The following is a 20,505-nucleotide window of genomic DNA, read 5'->3' on the forward strand; positions in this document are numbered from 1 at the left end:
TTTACATATAAAGCCACTGAGATTCAAAATGTTTAATATCAACTATTTTAAAAGAAAAATAAGGTGTATTTGGCACTGATTTATAAATAAATGTTTGTGACTTTCTTGAAATTGTTTTTGAAAAGTTACATAAAATGTCTATTTATATCAATCTTCCATTGCTTTTTCTTGACCTTTTATATTCTATGGCTACTACTATATAGTAATACTTCTTCTAATGTATGTTCTTTATAAAATGTAAGCTTACATGGCAAGCTTATAAAAAATAGTCCTTTGGGGGGTGGCTGGTTGGCTCAGTTGTTTAGAGCGCAGTGCTCATAATACCAGGGTCACCAGTTCAATTCCCACATGGGCCAGGGAGCTATGCCCTCCACAACTAGATTGAAAACAGTGGCTTGAGCTCGGAGCTAAGCCGCCGGTGGGCAGCCGGTTGGCTCAGTGGATGGATTGCATGGTCAGCCAGTTGGCTCAGTGGTTGGGGCGCAGTCCTCATGGCACTGGGGTTGCCAGTTCGATTCCCACATGGACTACTGAGTTGCACCCTCCACAGCTAGATTGAAGACAACGACTTGAATTAGGGCTGATTGGTCCTGGGAAAAACACACTTGCTCCCCAACATTCCCCAATAAAATTTTTTTTAAAAATATATAGTCATCTTTTTTGTGTGTGTGTGGAAATCCATTATTTCTAAAACATACATAAATCTATAATATCACTCTTCTCATTGGTAGACAGACTCCCTAGAGAGTAAGCTCAGGTATAAGAGTTAAGATTCATGTACAACTTAGGAGGCATATTTCAAGTCAGATGAATAAGCCTTTGGGAAAAAAATTTCTCTATATCTCCTAAGTTCAACATTAAATTCATTTCATAAAGTAGCATGACTAAATCTTCAACTCTTAATGAAATAAATGTGCCCTTTGAGGATGCATAGGCTCATTTGTCACTTGTAGTTCACTGAAACATTTGGAAGGCTGAAAATATTTGTGCCCAACTCAGATGCATTAAAAACTGGTATTCAGAAGAAACTTCATGCTACATCTGATTCACCTTGTTGGCTTTATCAAAATGCAAATTCCTGGGTTCATTCCAGATCTAGTGACTCAAATGTCAGTGAGTGTGGGCCCTGGGATTTGCATTTTGATTAAACTCCCCAGGTGCTTCATATGCCTCCCATAGATGGAGACTTGACACACTTCTTAGGTTCTTTGCTCTCTGAAATAAAATTTTAGCTTAAAAGTAGAAAACAGATGTGATTTTGGATGAAAATGTTGGGTGATTGCACTATGTATGGCATCTTAAGTACTTAGGAACTGGGAATTTACATATATGGAATGTCTACATGCTGGATGCTTTGTACATATTATTTAATATAACCCTAACTACAATCTTATGAGGATAGGTATTATTATATTAGTTTATAGATGAGAGAACAGGCTCATAGATATTAAATAACTTTACCAAAGTTACACAGGTACTAACTGTAAAATAAAAAATTAAATCTAGTTACATCAAACTTGAAAACTCTTGCCACTATGTCAGGCTGATAGCTTAGAGGGGGCGGTAGGTGGGGCAGAAGAGGCAATGCTTTTTTAAAACAGAAACCCAAGATAATAAACATTTTCTCTATTGGTTAATAGAACAGACTAGTAAGTAAGAAAGTCTTATACCAACTTCACAGCTGAGACACAAAGAGGTTAAATAATTTGCTCATAAATACACATTTATTCAAATATTTATATATTTACACACTTATTTACATCTTAAATGACTACAAAGGATTAGACATGAGGTTGAACAAAGTATACCTCATGTCTGCCCTCATGGAGTCACAGACTGGTTTAAGAGATTAATAGATACATTGAGATATACCATTATTTGAGATAAATGTTATAAGAGTGAAAATAACAGGAGAAATCCAATTTAGATTTGCGATTCAAAGAGGGCCTATCGCGTAGTGTAAGTGAGGTATGAGTGAAGAGGAAAGCAAAGTAAAGAGTCAGAGGAAAAGCATTCCGGGTAGAGGAAATATCATGTAAAAAGTCTATGAGGCAGAAGAAAACGTGGTCCTTTCAGAATTGAAAGAGACAGTTTGGCTAGCATAGATGACAAAAAGTGAATGGTACAATATGATGTGGGAGTCAGTCAGTGACAAAATCATTAAACCCTTTGATGGCAAAATTGAAGACTCTTGGCAATTCTTCTACATTAAAACAGAGATGGAGAAAGAGAAAGGGAAAGTCCAATTTCCATTCTAAAATGTCATTCTGGGTATTCTGTAGATAGACCAGCTTGGTTATGGAGTAGTTAAGTATGAATAAGACTAATTGATAGTGGCAACAGAGATGTAGATATGGAGAGTAATTTTAAAAATAAATTTGGATTTACAATCATCTGAGCTTGTAATGGATGGGGGACAACATAAGAATAAAGCTATGTTGAAAATGATTTCTAATTTTCTGTCTTTAACAACTGGATAAAGAGAGAATGGAGGGTCATAGGCTGAGAAAAGGAACACGATAAAGGAGCAGGTTGAAATACAGAAGGGATCACTTGGATGAAAAAATATATATATATGTTGGCTTTTTGAGCATTGATATGGTACTTCAATCCATGGCCATAAAGGAGCTCATGTAAGGAGACAGTGTAGAATGAGAAACAAAGAAAACCCAAGAGCTTAAGCAGCAAAGGAGCAAGGAAGTGACTCTGAGTCAGCGTCAAAGAGATACGAAGGAAATCAGAAGAATGATGGTGTTGTGGAAACCAAGAAAAGAGAGAATTTCAAGGATGGGATGGTCAGTTGTGTTGAGTATTTCAGGAAAGGCTGACAAGAGTAGGAGTGAAAGTGTTCTCCATATGCTCAAACCCAATGGACAGTTTCAGGTCTAATCAACTTTTGAAAATCTTGACAGTAACAGTGTAGACAGGAAATCAGGGTAAAATTTGGAGATTTGGTCAGGGGAGGATACTTCTTAGAGACAGAATATAGTAGAGCTAGTCATATAATAATGGGATGGATACAAAAAGTGGAAAGATTGATAATCTGGAAAAATAACACATAAAGGAAGGATAAAAGTTTTTGAGAAGATATGGATATGTGGCGCACCTTTGATAGAAGACAGACGCTTTTCCTGTTCTAATAGGAGAGAATAACAAATAATGATGATAATGATTATGATGATAGCTAACACTAATTGTTTTCACTATATGCTAGACTCTTCTGATATATATGTGTGTTATTAATTACATTATACATACATATATTATATGACTAAATTAACATATTAATCTCCCTCATAACTTTGTACATTTCATATTGTTATCACCATTTTATAGATGGGCACAAAAAGTACAAGCAACTTGCCCAGTTCCCACAGCTAGTAAGTGATAAAATGGGATTTGACCCAGAGCCAGAGCTCAGAATTGCAGACTTGCTTGTAGAAAGATGAGTTTCTTCCTATCGGATTACATCCTCCTACATGATGCATAAGGCAAAGTCATCAACTGAAGGATGCATGGATGGTGATGGTAAAGAAGATAAGGCAAGATTTTAAAACATGTGGTTAGAGACAGTAGTCGTTGGAGATATTGGGAGAGTAAACTTACAGGCACATGGTTGGATTTTCATGTGGTGATAAGTGCTCATTTGAGTTTTGTGAGGACAAATGCATAGTGATACTGGTCTGCCTAGTCTGTGATTGAATCTCTTCCATAATTTGCTGTATGAATCCAGGTAAAATAAAGTGGATAGTTGGGTTCATTTAAAGCTAGAATGTTTTTGTTTTGTTTTGGCAAGGAAGTTGAGGACATCTGCCAAAGTATAGCAGATCCAGAGTGTAAACTTTATCTACAATTTATCTACTTCCACAGGATTGCCACCAGGAACTACTGCAGTTAGTGTGAGTAAGCAAAATTAATAATGGTGTACCAAACCATAATTCTATAAGATTAAAGCTGGAAGAAAGAAAGTATTTAAAGAGATGGAAAAAAAAATGCTACAAAGCTAGTTACCTGTAATATTATAATATTCCCTGACTAGGGAAGTACTACAGACTCTCCTAATTTACAAGTATATTCTGTATGTACCTACATTTAGAGAATCTTCCAGGATTGTTAGTAAAATTATACCCCAGGCACATTGCTAGGATTTTCTGTATTTTTTCCAAAACATAACTTTTGAAGCAAAGTGCATTTTTCCCTACATTTTTTCTATATTTTCCCTTAATCTTTGTTTTCTTAAAACCCTTTCCCATATCTACTTCACCTCTGTTAATGGACACTAGCAAGTTACAATTTCATGGAAATTAATGTTGATTAAAATAGATTTTCTATCATTTATATAGTAAAGACATGATATAAAATTGCTCGTAAAATTTAAGCAGCGACAGTGTGTAAATTGATTCCTTTAAGAGAAATGTGCTGTTTTAAGTTCACTATTTCATGCATGCATCATTTATTACCTACGGTGACACTGTATTGCCTATTCAAAGTTATCTCAAAGCCAGAAACAAATAAAGAGCTAGACCTAAGCTGGTGAGAAATGTGGTTTATTAGCATTTTTTACACATTCTTGCAAGTAAAGTTTCACTCAATGGATCCACATGGCAATGATGTTGAACAGATAATTTTCTCTGCAAATCTTTCATTGCAGGAGCAAGGATTATGAATTTCCCATCTATAGACAACATTAAATTTATTTTATTCTAATCTCAAATACAAATATTTATTTCTGAGTTTCATGCAAAATCAGCTACCATATATTACATGCAAATGTTGGTTTATGCCTATATTTTAATTATAAAGTAGAATCAGAAGTCAATACGTAAAATTTTAGAAAGGGCCTATCTAATAAATACCAGAATTTACTCACATATCAAAATTCATTGTGATCAAAAGTAGTATTTTTTTATTGAAATTTACATGTGCCTATCGAAGAAGTGGCTATAATTTATAAACCCTAAAATAGGTTGATGATATAAATGTTATGAAAATTCAGATCTTTTTCACGTCACTTGACTTTGACAAAGACCTATCATATGAGGACAGGAGCTCAGTCAGTATTGGATGGACACCATCAAGGGACTGTACAACCAAAACCCAGGCAGGTCTGATGAGATAAAGTGCAGCCTTAAGAACGGACCCTTCCAAGATGATTATTGAAAGCCTGGCAAGTAGAACAGAGCAAAAACCAAAAAGTAAGGTGCAAGTCAAAGTGGTATGTGCTAGCTTCAGTGGTGGATAAAAGTCAGTATTTAGTAATTCATTTACTCAATAAACACACAGGACATGCCTATCATGTGCCAGGCAATCTTTTAGATGCTTGAGGTACAGCAATGGCAAAATCCATGGCCACATGGACCTTTCATTCTAGTAAAGCGAGAGACAATAAATAACAAACATAATGGATAAGTAACTGTTGATAAGTGATAAATGCTCTAAGAAAAAAATAAAAGAAAACACAGGGCAAGATGAGGGGTCAGAGCTGAGAAATGTGGAGCAGGTTACAGTTTTAAGTAGGACGACCAGTACAGGTTTAAAAGAGAAGGTGATATCAAGGTGATGTGGCCTCCTTCATTTCAAAACCTTGGAGGAGGTGAGAGAATAACCCATGCAGATTTTTGGAGGAAATCTCTCTGTGCAAAGGCTCTGAATTGGGGCCGTGACTGACTTGCTGGTAAGAAAGGGTCAGTGTGTCTGGAGTAAAGAGAGTCAGAGAGACTCAGGGTGTGGCACCTGGATACAGGGTCAGAGAGGTTCTGGCAGAGCTGTCTTTCTGTGGCTTTCTTCTTCTCTATACTGCCCATGTCCTTTTCTTCAGTTCTAAAAGGAAGGGGCTCTAGCATGATAAATCTAAGGGTAAGGGAAAGAAGTAAAAATCTGATTCTGTAAGATGAGTAGAGAGCAGAAAGGCTGGGGGTGAATGTTCACGCATTCCCTGAGAGAGTGCAAAAAGAAAGACAGCATTGCACAGATTAGAATCCCTGCCTCTATCACCAACCAGCTATCTGACCTAAAAAGTACCACAGAACTTCCCTGAACCTCGATCTCCTCAATGATAATATGGGCATTACGGCACCTTTTCGCTAAAATTACCACAAGGATCAGATAGTGTCTGTAAACTGTTGGCACAGGACTTGGCAAAAAGTAGGCATTTGAGACAAGTTGTCTTCTTCCATTTTCTATGTTGGCTGTTTAACACTAATGTCACTGATTTCCGTTATTATCTTCTTCTGGAAATAACTTTGGAATTTGGGTATAAGAACTATAATTTTGGCACTATATCAATAAAAAGACTATTGAAACAGTTCAATAGAATAAGCTGAACTCACAGAGGTGATAAGAAAAGTATTGAAAATTTTTCCTACTGCACACTCAAACCTGTTCCATAGAAGTATTTTTTTTGGCCTCATTGACTAAAACCTAGAAAAAGGTCCAGGCCTTTTCTGATCACTTTTAGCACATACCTGTGCCAGGTAGTTTAACTGCAATGGGAAAGAGGGGCCTAGTGTTCTCATTATTATTTTTCTGCTGACAGCACCCCTCCCCCACCATTTGGCTGCATCAGAGACTAAAGAGGTGAGGGGCAGGTAAGTAAGTTCTTATGTGACTGAAATAGTCATGAGTTGGAATTAGTCTTCTCTGGGTCTGGCAGTGGTTTAAAACTGATACTTTTGGTGTGGTGATTTTGGGGTTCTCCAGAGACCCTGCAGAACTGGGAAGCTCCCTCTTGCAGATCCCTTGAAATGAATGCTCTTATCTGTTTCAACTAGCCATTTACATTTTCTGCTCATTCCTGATGCACCTTGTAGTTCACTCCCAGCTGATCTTTGCCTGGGGCATCTCATACCTCCACGGGGCCTTCTTGGGCAAGATCTAAGACAGCCCCACTTCTGTTCCACAGGAAATAGTCATGCGTCCTTTATCTCAACAGACTCTGGGAATGCAGGCTATTTCCAACATCTTACTCAGGTTTCTGAGGAGCAAGAACTCTCAAGCTTTAGATTTTACAGATGTGAGGCCAACACTAGTGAGTATATCACTCAAGCTCCAAGAAACACATGGTCTCTTAAACTATCTTTTTCTAAGCTTAAAATGAGGTTCAAATGTACTTTAAGAGGATAGGAGGGAACTCACAGTCCATAGATGACTTGCCGGACAAATCTTCTAATATCCAACATTTTAGCTTCTATACTTTAAATCCTGAGTGAGTGAGGAGCCAAGGGTCAAAATCAGCGCTCCATCATTTCCTTTCTAAGTACTGCATAGACAGTCTTATTGTAGAGTAAATAGAAATTTTGAGTTGGAGACTGAAATCATCCTATTTTGCATCTTGTTACACTATCTTCTCAAGGAAAAAAAAAAGGTAAGTGTGTGTTATTTTAGAATAAGAAGTCCTTGCTTTATCTCCCCAACTTCCATGCCACAAATATTAAAATGTATTCAAAACAAAACAAAACAAAACATAAAAACCTCTCAGCTCCTGGAGAAGCTGGAAGACTCTCCAAGAAAGCACCAAGCAAGAGAAGTGCAAATTCATTTTCTGCCAGATTTATTTAGTATTTTCTCAAGTACTAAAAATCACACCTAATCCTTATCAACATAATTTATGCTCTTCTGAATAATATGCATATATGGAATATTCCTGGTGGTATAATTATTTACTTATGACACTGATTTTTTTTTATACATCTCATGTTTGACTATTTGAGAATGAGTCTTTTCCCAACAACTCTCAATATTATTAGATTCAAATTAGTATTTTGTCTTCAAAAAAATTACCAAAAAAGCAAACTTTCCTCTACTGAGGATAGATTTCATATATTTATTTTTGAATCCAACTGAATTGAATGTCCCTTGGATCCAGATCTAATTATTATGTGGTGATCAGCATGGAAAATAGCATTTGTGGGGGAAAAGAAACGACTTTAAAGTGATGAGATTGTTTTCTCATGTATACCAAAATAATTCTAAAACAAGGCATTACAAACAGTAATATGGAAAAGAGCAACATCACTGAAGGAGGGGCACTGCCTTCCAAGATGGCTACTTGGAGAAAGTAGCACTAACTTAGAAATTTCTGATAAGATTAATATCATTATTTACCTTCTCAACTCAAATGTAATACATGAAAAAGTAAAACAAAGATAATTGAATATTACCAGCATTGAAGACTTCATACGTATAGTATTCTCATTTTGGTTTTTATTGGTGCATTGATTTTAGAAGCAAATCCATATGTCAGTCAATTCCTTAGAACTCATATGCTCTCGATTTTCAGCTTTCACTCATTTACAGTACTCAAAAGGCATAATTAAGTGAAATTCAGAAATATTCCCTACATATTTTCCTATAATCTTAAATATGTATATTATTCAGAGTTAAGCCTATTACCATATTTTATAAATGTTAAATCCAGAAATAAAGATGAGTGACATCTAACAAATATTAAATATCTCTACTAGATACTCTTCTAAAGAGTGGGAAATTATTAATTTGCTTGTAGACATTACCAATGTTTTCTTTGTTTTCCCTTAAAATGTAGCATTACTTAGATGTAACCAATGCAGTGTTACTTAAAAATACTTAATAATAAATATACTTCATCGAAACCAACCGTAATATTTATGAAACATGGACTCAAGCAAAACAAGTGAAGTTTTTAACTATTTCAATTGGCATGGACTCTAATAAACAAACATAAAACAAATCATGTATTCTCAGCAACAAATACAGAAAACTTACCCATTCCTACTAAAAAACAGCTATATTTCAGGTTTATCAGACTGAATTTAATTAGTTTGCCTTATGGTCTACATGTTAGAAATTAAATGACTTCCATTCTATGAATGTATTTTCTACATAATTCTAATATTTGAAATATATTACAAAAGTTAGTTGAATCTATGACTTCTCCTTGTAATAAATTTATGATTAGATTGCTTTCAAATTAATAGAAACTGGAAGGAAAAATTACCCAGGAAGATTGTAATAAAACAAGACACAAATAAGTTTCTCAAAGAGATGGTTGCTTATTGTGAAAAAAAAAGGGGTAAAAAAATCCTTTGAATCCATTTTTTTCTATCCATAGACTTCTAAAATAGAGAAAGTATAATAAAAAACATTAACTAAAGACAATCTTTACAATTAAGATCTATTTATTATTCACATATTACTGTAAAGCCACTGTAGTGAACATTGCCTGAATACGAAATCAGTACCAAGAGTCACAGTAGATCAAGGGAAGTGGCAACAGAGTTCACGGCTCAAATGCCAACCCTGGAGCACCTACCTCACATTGGATTTCCTGTTACATAATATAGCATTATATTCATTTCTTTACTTACATATTGTCTCCATCCCCATTAGAACATAAGCTCTATGAAGCAAAGACATTATTTTGTTCACAGCCATGTCTCCAAACCCAAGATCAGTAGCTGGCATATGGTAGGTACTACTCAATATTTGTTAAATGAATAAGTAAATAACAAACTTACTTTAAAGGCAACTGGAATCGGGATTTTTGCTGAAAACACACTAATTGATAAAACCATTTTTAACTGTCCTGGAAAAAGTAACTATGTTAGCTTTGAAGTTTGACTTACAGCACAGAAAGGGACCCTCTACATAGCCATGTATGGGTGAAGCCATTTGGAATCTATTTTAGATATATTACAGGAGTAAACGAATACAGATATTGATGCTTTTGGAAACCAGGTTCTCACTGTAGAAAAAGGGAGATACAAATGTGGTAGGAAGAAGACAAGAGAAAAACCTGTGACCGTGAATTAGAATGGGAGGTATCATTAAAATATATATGTATGCATAATTGTATGTGTATTTTTACATATTTATGTATGAGTGTATGTATACATGTATTTATGTGGATATATTTGGTTGTGTGCATTATGCCCATATAGCTCTAGTTGTTTCCATAGAAAGGAATTACAACCAAAGATACACCAGTGACAATGAGCACACCTAGTTCCCAGAACTTGGTTTCTAATACTATTCCTTGCTAAAAAGAATGAGGGTTCCTAAGAAAAATGACAGATTCTAGGGCTGGGGCAGGGGAGGAGTAAGACGAGCTGGGAATATCTTGTTATGTAGGAAATGAAAAACCTGTCCAACGAAATGAGAGGGGCATGTCACAAGAACACAGGACCCCCAAGTGTCTCCAACTGGCAAAATCTGGAACACTTTGCTCACTGATATAACTAAATAATATAATGAAATAATTATAAAGAAATAATTATAAATTATTGAAGAAAGAGGAATTCAAACACCCATGTTAATATTAAATAGATACATAACTAAAAAAATAAAATGGGGAGAAGTGTCAAATGGTAAATGTGGAAGAAACACTGGAGTTGTAAACCCATTATTTTCTAACCATCATTGGATCGGTTCATCGAGAAAAACCAATGGAGGCTAAATCTGGGTGGGAGGAATCAGATGAGGAGTGAGATATGTATGATCTTAAAATGGCTCACAACAGATTGCTTATTCATTACAGGGAAAAATAGTAACTATGAAGTGAAGAAATGGAATAGTGTCTTGAACAGGTGATCAAAACGAATATCACCAGTAGCCTCCAGATTTGATGCTCAGAGAAGGCCATAACATCACTTTTGTAGCTTTCCAGGTCAAAATGCTTTATCTAAGTCTAATAATGAAAAAAAAAAATTAAAACAAATGAAAAATGAGGTGTGTCCTACTGCAAAAATAAGGGAAGTATTCTTTAAAAATGTCAATTTTATAAGAGACAAAGAAAGATTAAGGAATTGTATAGATTAAAGTAGCCTGGAAATTAAATCTAATACATCACCCTGGACTGGATCTGGCACTGGAGAATTAAAGAAAAAAAAAGATGCTAGAAGTGACATTATTGGTCAATTGTCAAAATTGGCACATAAACACCAGATTAAATTATTGCATCAATGTTAAATAACTGAAGTTGATTACTATGGTCATGAAAGAGAATATCTTTCTATTTTAGAAATACATTGAATTATTTAGGGAAGAAGGGCCATAATGTATGCGACTTTCTCTTAAAAGTTGTTTTAAACAAAAACAACATGTATAGAGAGCAAATGATAAAACCAATGGGGCAAAATGTTAACAATTGGTGAATCTAGGGAAAATGTAAAAGTTGTTTTGTGTACTATTTTTGAAACTTTTAAGTAAGTTTGAAATTATTGCCAAATAAAAGTGGATTTGTGAAGCTCTTGTTTGTTTATTTAATGTGGGAAAGTTTGTTATTCTCTAAATGTTTTTAGAACATCACTTTGTGATCATACTAAAATAAATGGGATGTTTCTAAAATGACGTTAAAAATAAGGGGATATGCTAAAAGAGAACTTCACTTAAGCTGGGATGATTTACAAAGGGTAGAACTGGATTCATTTGACATTCATATCACTAATGTTTGTGTGTGTGGGGGGAAATAGAGATCTTTGAAAAGATATTTTCTTTTGCATTTGAGAGATAATTGAAGAATCATTAAACAGGACTGAGTAAGAATTCAAATTAAACCATGAACAATTATGACACTAGGTAGTCTCTTCTTTTTCTTACAATCAGGCTGATACTATTATTTATTTTAAATAAAAGAGTTAAGAAAAGAGCAGTCCAGAAATTTGAACACATTTTGGAAGACAGAAGAGTGGATGAGTCAGCTAAGTGTAGAAGCTATGTCTACCTTCAGATCAAGAAGATTCTAACAAGAGAAGAGCTGAAACCCCTATAGAATCCCTGGAGAAACCTGATAGGATTAACATGTGGAAATGTTAACTTGGCTAGGCTCTCAGACCCAGTTGTTTTGGTCAAACACAAGTTTAGATGTTGCTGTGAAGGTATTTTTAAATATGATTACTATCTTAATCAATAGCCTTTAAAAAAAGATTACCTTCTATAATGTAAGTAGGCCTCATCCAATCAGTTGAAGGCTATAAGAGAAAAGACTGAGGTCTTTTTTTTTTTTTTTTTCTGCCTCTAAACTGACTTCAGACTCAAGACACAATATCAAATCCTGTGAGGATTTCCAGCCTGCAAGTCAGCTGGCCTGATGTGTGAATTTCAGACTTAACAGCCCACAACAGCATGAGTCAATTTCTTCCCTTCCAGGGAATATACAGTCAAGGAATTACCCAATGGGAAACACAAGGACAAAGAGATGGAAAATAGGTCAGAGAAATAAGAGAATGGGCATTCTGCTCTTGGAGTCCAATATCTAACTAAGAGTAGGTACAAGTCCAGAAAAAGACCAGGAAAAAAGAGACAGGGACAGAAATATCAAAGAAATGTATCAAGGAAAATGCATCATTCTTAAGGGAGTCTTGATGGTCCCAGGAAAAATGAATGAAAACGACCTTTATGAAGACACATCACCAAGGCAAACACCACAATAAAGAGAAGTCACTAGCAGCTTCCAAAGTGAAAGATACATCAAGTAGCAAAATATGGGATTCAGTATGTCCTAATACTTTTAATCAAAAACACTAGATATTAGAAAAAAGACAAGCCCTCAAACTTCTGAGAAAAAATAAAATAGAACGTATTTTTTACCTAGAATTCTACGCCCAGGCAAAAAAATTAATCCTGTTTAAGAGTAAAATACAAATGTTTTTAGACATCCAAAAATAACAAACAATAAGAACAACCCAAGCATAGTTTTTTTAAAAAGTAACCAGAGGATATTCTTCATGCAGCAAAAGGAGAGATTAAATCCAAAGAAAGGAAGGCATGGGGTCCAGAAAAGAAGGATCCAAGAGAGGAAATAAGCAAAAGGAAGTTCCTGCAAAGCCGCTGGTCACTAAATCTAGGGAGCAACACCTGCAAATCGAGCCAAAAGCTGCATGAGGAAGGGAGGCCTCCAGGAAGCAAACACAGATCATAGGTTATTTGATGTGCTTGAATATTTGGAGAAAATTATTGATAGATATTTGACAAATTCACAGCATCATAAAACAATTGTAATGATAACACAGAACACTAAACCAATGAGAAAATCAAGTAATTAACTACAGGGAAAACAAAAATGTTAAACAAGGAGTGAACAGATTATACATTGTCTTAATCATGTAAATTCTGGCTATTGCTTGAACCAAAAGAAAAATCCTAAATGATATAAATATTTTGAGGGAATGGGGGAGGTGAAGTTGGAGGAGAGAGATCTCTTCTCAACTACCATAAAAAGAAGGCAATAGATTTTTTAAAAAATTAAATTAAGAAGAAATAGTATAAATATTTTATTTAAATAAATAAATATAAGTATGAGAAGAAATAGCTAAAAGATTTGAGAGTGGTTGTCCCTGTGTAATAATACTGGTAAATAGGGAAGGACAGTCCAGAAAAGAAGTTTCAAGATAGATATTTTATTACTATTAGCATTAAAAACATAGTAATACATTTTTATTTTTAAACTTGGGTAGACACAATATTTTTTTTAAATAATTTATTTTTTAAAATTTATTGGGATGACAATTGTTAGTAAAATTACATAGATTTCAGGTGTACGATTCTGTATTACATCATCTATAAATCCCATTGTGTGTTCACCACCCAGAGTCAGTTCTCCTTCCATCACCATATATTCGATCCCCCTTACCCTCATCTCCCACCTCCTACCCCTCCTTACCCTCTGGTAACCACTAAACTATTGTCTGTAGACACAATATTTTAAAATTAATTTTTAAGAAGAGTGATACGCATCTCATGCATAACTAACTAGGAAATTTATTTCAATTATTATTTATAGAAGATAATTTCAATATGCCCTTTATAAGGCATTTTCATTCTTAGAATTATATGTGTGTAAAATTGTCACTGAATGAAAGACATTTAATTAAGACAATTAAGGATCACAGCATTGTGAAGCTAGCTTCAGGTAAAAATTACTTTGTTTTATGTAGAATTCCTGGTCTAACTGAATTTCAGACAATCTACTCTGAAATTACATATTCACTCCTTTTATATTCTTTGGACAGAAATTTGAGTAAATGAGCTGAGTATTCGAAATACTGTCATATGAACAATAGTAAAGGATTGACACATATATGCTACAGACTGGATTTACTCTAATACGCCTTTCCTCTACTTTTCTTTCTTTAATGGTACAACCTGAAAGCACATAGGATAACATAGTTGTAAATAAAAGTGATTGTCAATTATCCTCTTTTATAAAACCAAGGAAAATGATATTGAGAGAAGTTCAGTGATTTTTTTTTGTTCCCCCAAGTCACCAAATTCTAAGTGGCAAAGTTGAGTTTTCAAAGCCAGGCTCTTTTCCATTCACTATGTTACAGTGTTTCCCTGAAAAGAAGACCGGGTCTTATATTAAATTTTGCTCCAAAAGACATTAGGGCTTATGTTCAGGGCATGTCATTCTGAAAAATCATGCTAGGGCTTATTTTCTGGTTAGGTCTTATTTTTGGGGAAACAGTATATAGCATTCTATTATGCCAATAGATAAAACAAATTTCTTTTTTTTTTTTTTACTTAATTCAATTTACTCTCTGATGACTTTTTTGCCCACAATGTGTATCACTAAACTCAGACTAAAGAGTTTCCATAAGAAATCATTCTGTAGTACTGTGTCAAATATAATGAAACTGAGCTTCCAGATATAATGGAGAAATGTATTTTGCAGCTGGGTGGCCCACAGTTTTAATGTGAGGTGCCAAATCATTTGATGTATGAGTATTAGACTAGGTATGGAAGTGAATTCTCTTTACTTTGTAACCATGGTATGCCATTCGTCTAAATATAATGTAAGCTTCTTAAAACTATTTTGTTCTTTTCAATTGTTTATTTAAATCACTGGAATGCATTTTTTCAAAATTTCTAAAAGTATATTTAAAAATTAAATTCATTGCTCTTATTAACCACAAACACTATGAAGAAGCCAATGTTCTTTTAAAAAATAAACAGATTATTAAAGGACCAGGGCATGTCTAAAGTATGCATCTTAGTTATAACTTAATATTTGTCTATAATAAATAAATAAATACCAAAATGGAATATTATATCCAGAAACAATTTTCTGATCTGGCAACATTATTATTCATTGGAGCTTTCACTTATTTAGCATTTTAGATGAAAAATTAGCCTTAGTATCTAATTCAACTTTAACAATCAAATCTGGATGTAGTATATTGATTCAGAATTTAGAAACATCACTTTTCATCATATCATGTTGCAACAAAATGTATCATGGCATGATGAGCCTGGCTTGAATCTTTGCTGTGAATAATTACAAGGGGAAAAAAAAGATATGGATCAGGACAATAAAAAAGGAAGTCCAAAAAGGAAAGGATATATTTCATAATATCTACAGAAAAGGCAGCACCTAATAGACTCCATTGTGAAAGTTCCAGGGTTTCTGCTTACTAACGATGGAAGCAAGAGGTCTGAGGATAAGAAGCTTTAAGTTCTAAGAGAATGGCTGCCCAATGCCACGACCTCCCCAGATCCCCAGGAATTAAACTATCTCTGAAATTGAGTGTGCATTCAGGGACAGTATAATGATAATATCTCCCTGAGATAGAAGAGATCAAGGTTATATAGACATTTCCAAATGACCCTTTAATATCAACTGACTGCCATTCCTGGGTTTTGAAGCAAAAGAAAGATTTAAGTGATAATGTGTGGCTGTGAATTACCTCTGCAGTTAATGGTGTTCTGAACCAGTCTGTTCTTGTTAATATGAGATTGAGAAGGCAGATAAAAAGGTAGGAGTCACCAATGTTAGAGGCAAGCTAATTTCAGCTATTTCTCTAACTGTGAGTCACTCATTAGTTTGTCAATTTAAAAAAAAAAAAAAATCACTCGAACACTCATATCCCCTTGATAATTTCTATGCAACTTTCAATTTTCTGTATAATGGTATGGTGTGGTGGGGCAGGCAGGGGGGAAAGGAAGAAGAAACCAGAACGTGGCCCTAGTTAAAGGCATGCTATCTCCAGCAGATATTTTTTTTTTTAAATACAAAATACTCAGCATTAAACTAATAGAGATTAGAAGTCGTAGGCACTAACTAGGCCATGTTATCTCTGTCTTGCTTTGTGACTTAGAGATAGCACCAAGAAGCTCTTTGGTTCTCACCGTGTTTGCCAAAAAAATTTAGAAAGTTTAACTAGAATCAGTCTAAAGTTCTATCTTAATTACAATAATGATAGCATCAATTACATACCAGGTTTTTTTACACACACTATTTCGTTTAATGATTACACCAGTTAAATTCTAGAAGCATCGTTTTAGAGATGAGATTATCTCTGTAGACCTTATAAAAGAAAGGAACAGATTAAGAAACTGTGGTACATTTATACAATGGAGTATTGTTCAGCTACAAAGAAGAATGAAATCTTACCATTTGCAACAATATGGATGGACCTAGAGAACATTATGCTAAGTGAAATAAGTCAGTCGGAGAAAGACAAATACCATATGATCTTACTTATATGTGGAATCTAAATATCTGAATAAATGAGAAAATAAACAGAAATAGTCTCAGAGTTCTAGAGGAAAAACTGATGGTTGCTAGAAGGGAGGGGTGTGGGGATGAGGGAGCAGGGAAGGGATTAGACAGCATAAATTGATAACTACAATATTGCCACAAGGATATGAAAGACAGTTTGGGGAATATAATCAATAATGTTGTAAAGATTTTGTAGGGTGTCAAATGGGAATATGTCTTATTAGGGAGACCACTTCATGCATAGTGCAGATGCTGGACCACTGTACAGCTGAAGCTGAAGTTGAATAATATTGTATGTCAACTATAATTTAATATATATACATATATTATACATATATATGTATACATATGTGATTATACATATATATATATATATATATATATATATATATATATATATATAAAATCACGGGATATGGAGTACAGCATAGGGAATAGAGTCAATGGAATTGTAATAGATATACATGATGTCAGAGGGGCAATAGATTGGGGAAGGAGGGTTATCACTTTGTGAGGGGTGAAATGTCTAACTATGACATTGTTTTGTACACCTGAAACTAATTTTTAAAAAAAGAAAAGAAAATAATTCAAAAAAAGAGAGAGAGGAAACGATAAGTGACTGGATCTTAGGTCTGCCTAGCTCTAAGGGCTATAAAAATTTTACAACACAAAGCCACAATACTTTGCAAAATAATAGATACTTATTTAAACGCTGAATGATATTTATCTAATTTTGTCTGACGCATGAACTTTCATGAGGTTATGGAATGAGACAGTTTATGTCAGACAATCAACATTCTTTCCTGGCATAGTGTCTGGTTCACAGCAGGCACTGAGTATCTTAAATGAATGGAGGAACTGAGTATGGTGACAACAGAATAATCCACACTCCCCTCCTCAATCTGTTGGATACAGTTGTATTTTATTTCTTCATAAAAAACAATCCCTGATTTCTTAACTTTTCTTAGTGTGATTATTAAAAGAAAGCTATATACTAAAAATATAGCTTAACGAGTATAAGAAGAGAATGCAGGTTTATTTTCAGAAAAGGACCCCACATGACTGACATGGACCTCATCATCATCAAAAGACATTCATAGCAGATCTTCCAGGTTACCCAGAAGCAGACCTTCATTAAAAACAACAACAACAACAAAAACTCACCATATTCTTTACTAATCATAAACTATTTGCTCTACATTTAAGTGAATGTCAAATAGAGTATATGCCTTGCAGTCAGACAAACCAGACTTCCAAATCCAGTAAGGTGACTCTAGGCAAATCCCTGAGCTTCCTCTTAGGAATAACCAAAATTATTGCTACTTGTACGTCTGTACTGAGGATTGCAAATAACATTATTAAATCATTGGTAAATAAGTCCTCAGTAATTGGCATTTACTATGGTGGGAAACAAAGGAGATGTCCTCTCTGGCTTGCTGTGTGAAGAAAGTGAGCTTTTAATAGGCTAAGTTTGAATTATATTATCAGACTTTAAGTTTGTCAAGATGTTTCCATGCATAACTATTTGGGAAAGCACATAAGTAATATGAGTTATATTTCAAGTTTTATTAATGTTTCTTTTTCTCCCACGTATATCTTTCAGGGCTTGCATTACTTTGCAAAACTAATAGGGATGGTGTCTTCTTGAATCTCTTTGCTATGGAACCAACTCTAAACAAACTTCTTTGTATAGTATCAGCTGGCAAGAAACTGTACACAGCCATTGCATCGAGTACAACATAGCTAATTATAAGGTACCATCCAGTAAGTAACACATGAATGGGGAGATACCTATACTGACCTTGGACAAGGTCTATAGAATGAACTCACTTAAACAGCCACGCAGTTTGAATCTAACCAAATATAATTAATTTACCTTTGATTCCTTTGGAATGCCACTAAGGCCCTGTTGTTGTAACATTACTGTGGTCTCTACTTATTAACTTAATGCTGTAATCTGACCATTTCATAACTGGCAGTAAAATTACAGAATCAAAACCCTGAGTGTGTACATGCAAATTATTCAGGTATAAAAAAAAAAAATCCAGCTGGGAAATAGAGAGACTCAAATCCCCTTACTAATTTTAACTTCATATTCTGAAATGACAGAAAGATCTCAAGAGTAATAATGATATACAGCAGCCAACAAGTTTAGAGTAATAGCAAAAGTTGCTTTGTTTTTCAGTTTAAATTAAACTAGTTTGTAAATATGTAAAGGGATTTTTTTTTTTTTTTTAATTTCAGGTTTTCCTTCTGTGTTTTGATTCGAACAGTCTGGTTTAAACAACAATACCAATAGTTAGGTGTAATTCTATGTTGCCAAAGCCAGGTGTCTGGCTCTCCAATAGGGACCCAATCTATCTTCTCCCATACCTTTAACCACAGGAACCTAAGGAAGGCACTGTTACCTGGTTACCTTTGGTCCATAGGGTGACGGTATTCAGGGAGACTCTTTCATGGTTCTGTTTCACAGGTAGTATACAAGAATTAAGAGCTTAGGTACCAGTGTTGAATACCTGGACTTACATGCAATTTGCTAATTTATTGATTCATTAGTTAACTATTTAAGGGTCAGACACAATTTTGGACACTGGGGATGAAATAGTGAACAAAACAGAGAAGTCCCTGCCTTCATATATTTTTATTGCTCTAGTGGGAAAAATAAAAGCAGAAAATAACTATAATGTAACAGCAGACACAGTGACTACTGTGATGGGGAGAAGGCATTGTTTGCCAACTTACTAGATCAATTTACTGGCTCTGGTACTTTCAGAAAGTGGTTGAATATCTCTAAGTAACTATGAAAGGTAGATAATATTACCAAAGACATAAAGTTGAAGTGAAACAGAACACATCAAGTAAAGAACTTAGTGACTGGTGCATAGCAAATGCCCCCAAAAATCTAAGTCAAATAGAAGGGAAACTTTTCAGCTTCATAAAGACTATCTACACAAAGCCTACAGTTAAATTATACTTAATGGTAAGGATCTCAAGGCTTTGTCCCCATTTACGACTCCTTTTTAATGTTGTATTAGAAGTACTTGTTAATGCAATAAGGTAAGAAAAGGAAATAAAAGGCATACAGATTGGGAAGGAAGACATAAAACTGTCTTTGTTCACAGATGACATAAACATCTATGTAGAAAATTCAAAAGAATTGACCAAAACATCCCTGGAACACATAAGCAATTATAGCAAGGTACACGATACAAAAGTGAATTGATTTCTCATATACCAACAATGTACAAGTGGAATTTGAAATTTAAAACATAATAGTATTACATTAGCAGCCCCCAAAATGAAATACTGGTGTATAAGTCTAACAAAATATGTACAACATCTATATGAGGAAAAGTTCAAGTGAAGAACAAAAATCAAAGAAAAACTAGAGAGATATTCCTTGTTCATGGATAGAGAGATGCAACATTGCTAAGATGCCAGTTCTTCGCAACTTGATCTGTAGGTTCAATGAAATCCTAATCAAAACCCCATAAAATTATTTTATATATACTGACAAACTGATTCTAAAGTTTCTATGGAGAGATAAAAGGCCCAGAAAAGCCAGTACAATACTAAGGAACAAAGTTGGAGAAATGGTGCTACCTGACTTCAAGACCTACAAAAACTCTAGAAATCAAAAAAGGGTGGTATTAGCAAAAGAATAGACAACAAGGTCAATGGAACAGACAGATATTCCAGACATAAACCCCCATAAATACAGTCAATTGATATTTGACAAAGAACCAAAGGCAACACAATGAAGCAAACATAGTCTTTTCAACAAATGGTCTAGAACAACTGAACATCCACCTGCAAAAAATGAATCTAGACACAGACATTACACCCTTCACAAAACTTAACTCAAAATGGATTATAGACCTGAATGCAACAGATAAAACTCCTAGAAAATAACATAGGAGAATATAGTTAACCTTGGATATGGTAATACCTTTTTAGATACAACACTAAAGACATGAAAGAAATGATACAATGTGATATACAGATGATGTATTACAGAATTGTACACCTGA

The sequence above is a fragment of the Rhinolophus sinicus genome, linkage group LG02, assembly GCF_036562045.2.
Source record: "Rhinolophus sinicus isolate RSC01 linkage group LG02, ASM3656204v1, whole genome shotgun sequence".
NCBI classification, from domain to species: domain Eukaryota; kingdom Metazoa; phylum Chordata; class Mammalia; order Chiroptera; family Rhinolophidae; genus Rhinolophus; species Rhinolophus sinicus.